Consider the following 3,017-nt stretch of genomic DNA (forward strand, 5'->3'; position numbering starts at 1 on the left):
ACTTTCTTAATATGTCAAATACGAAAAATATGCAAGGGACAAAAAAAATTGGAAAAATAAAATTACGTACATGAGCATGTAGATATCCCCTTCAACTTACGAGATTATCCTCGAAATTTCGAGATTACGAATCAGAAAAATTACGAAAACTTTTCGAGACCACTCTGTATATGACCAAAAAAATTCTATGTTTCTCCTCTATCGATTGATATATATAACTTCACCCATCGGTGCCGATAAATGACGTCACAGGTGACGCTAAATTTTGAGGTTAGAATTTTTTTCTCACCTCGGTAGCTATATGCAGCATATTCTCATGCCTAAAAACACCATTTCGAGCTTTCCGGTGCTATTCGGAGCAACTCCTGGGAAGGGGGTGGGGGGGGCGCTAAAAATATTTCGAGCCTATTTCAATTATAGGCGCTCAAAATCCGGAAGATCCTGCGAAAATCGCACCTCCAGGTTCAATATTTAGCGATTCCTGGCACCCTCACAAAGTGGGGGGAATTCGGTAATAATTTATACCAATGACTAGGGTATGTCGAGGCGCTTCCCGCCGGCATATTCAAACGTCAAAATTCCGGAAAAACCAAATTTTCAAATGCACTTCGGAATTTTTTCCCACGAATTTTCCCCCCCGGACCCCCCGAAATTTTGATCGTGGGATTATGGATATTTTTTTCTCCCTAAAACGTACTTTCCATTTTTTCGCTATCGTGTAACGTAAAAAAGTTGCACACCCCCGATTGAGGTTTTCCGAAAATTACGACTTTCGCCTCCACCTAGACCCCCAAAAAAAGGGGCCAATTTCAAAAATTCGGATATTTTCGGAATGAGAAAAATCAGTTCTATCGAGCTAGGCTAAAAATTTTCCGAAATTCGGAGAAAAATTTTTTGGGAATTTACTTTTCAATTTTTCCCCGTAAATTTTTTCAGATGAAAAAATCGGTTTATGTATCGCATACATTGTACAGATTTTTCTCTATCCAAATCATTTTTCAATTTTTCTCTAGCTCGAATAATAAAAAAGTGGGTTTCAGCTGCGCCCTAGAACTTTTTCGGGGGGGGATTATCGGGGGGGACATAATTTTTTTCGTTAGCCGAAATACTCGAATAGAAACATTTGGAACATCCCGACAACGTAGCTCTCTCCAGCTCTGAGCAATCCAAATCACCTACGAGAGGGGGGAGTGGGGGGAAATTTTTGGTACTAAATTTTTTTCTCCAAATTTGATTCTCCATCCATCTATGTGATTATTTTCGCCAGCTAGCGTCATCAAAAAAGTGGCACGGTTCGCTATTAATGGGAGGACAATCAGACGCTTGATTTTCACGGATTTTCCCCTTGTCAAATTTTTTTTTCCGAAAACTGACAATTTTTATCGAATCCCCATATAATTCAACCCCCATGTACGGAATTTGGTTGAAATCGGAGTCAAAATATTTTTCTCCATTTTTATTCCACAGGGGTACCCTTTGAAATGTCGAATTCCGTTGCAATAGCTCAAATTCAAAGGTCTATAACTCGCCTTGTATAATAAAGGGAGAGGAGGTATATTTTTTCTATGATAGCACCTATGGTCTTCTTCCGATTTTTTCTCATTACCACGTTTCAGCTGCTCATGTGTAGATAATATGAATTTTTATGTGGATTTTTTTGAGAAAAAAATTTGTCTCAAATTTCACCCTGTATAATACGCGTATGTTGGAGAATGTGGAATTGCAATGGAATTGAGGACAGACATTGAAGTTTTCTTAATCGATTGATACCATAAATAGCATGATAACTCTCATAATTTCTAATTTATTCAATTTTATACTCAGGGATGACAACAATATTCCGGAAATTTCTCGGTTTTGTGCCAAATTTTTGAAAATATGGGTTCGTCTAAAAGTATTGGGAAAAAGATCAAATATCATATATTCGTCGCCGGAGATTTCAGAAAAAGTATTATTTTTTAGATTGGAAATATCTTTTTTTACGAAAATTCAATTTTCATGGATTTTCCCCTTGTTATAATTTTTTTTTTTTCGAAAACTGACATCTCTTGTCGTCGAATCCCTATATCATTTAACCCCCATGTACGAAATTTGGTTGATATCGGAGCCAAAATATTAAAAAGAAAAGTACAATGATTAATCGACTCATCATTTTTAGCTCAATGGATTTATTATTACTATTATACTAAATTCGAATTTTAAATTTTTTTGTTTTTATTTTCAAGGGTAAAATAAGAAGAATATTTTTTTTTCAAAAATATCATTGTTGTGCTTTCGGATTCTGTATATTTTGATATCATTATACCATAGACGTGGGATATATAATTTTTCAAGGGATATAATTTACAAAAAATTTAGTATCTTAATTCGAATAAAATTCAAATATTGTGGATCGTGTGATGGAAAAAATGAAATAAGACTTATTTTTATACGAGGATACCAATTTTTGAGTTATTTTGCCAAAGTTTTATAGTTGAAAAGAGAAAAAAAAATATTTTATAAAAATTCTTCAAGTAAAGTACGAGAAAAAAATTTTTTTTTCCAAAATTGATGAGAAGGTAGAAAGTCTTATCACGCGTGTACTCTATATTCGGAATTTTGTTGAAATCGGCAGTAGTTTACTATTTTTTAAACGACAAAAACCTTAATTTTCGGTGTTTTTAATTTTTTTATCCATGTTATTGGATTTTAATGATAAAACTAATATCACCATCGGCTTTCTCATCCCCGAAAACCCCTTATCTCGAATTTTCAGCCAAATCGTAAAACAAAATTTAACAACCCCTCCTTAGCCGGTTCTGATGAAATTTTCGAAGTCAATTTTAACCCCTTAAACCTAGTTTTGGAAAATTTTTATGATCGGAACCGTTCTTCTGGCCAAATTTTACCCCTCCTCACAAATTTTCATCCAAATCGGAGCATCTTGAAAATTTGCCCTTTAGAGCCGGTCCTTGTACTAGTTAATGCGCAACATGAGCTGGGTTTTTGAAGGGGAAGGAGACGTCGTAGAAAAAAAA

The sequence above is a fragment of the Diorhabda carinulata genome, chromosome 1 (assembly GCF_026250575.1).
Source record: "Diorhabda carinulata isolate Delta chromosome 1, icDioCari1.1, whole genome shotgun sequence".
NCBI classification, from domain to species: Eukaryota; Metazoa; Arthropoda; class Insecta; order Coleoptera; family Chrysomelidae; genus Diorhabda; species Diorhabda carinulata.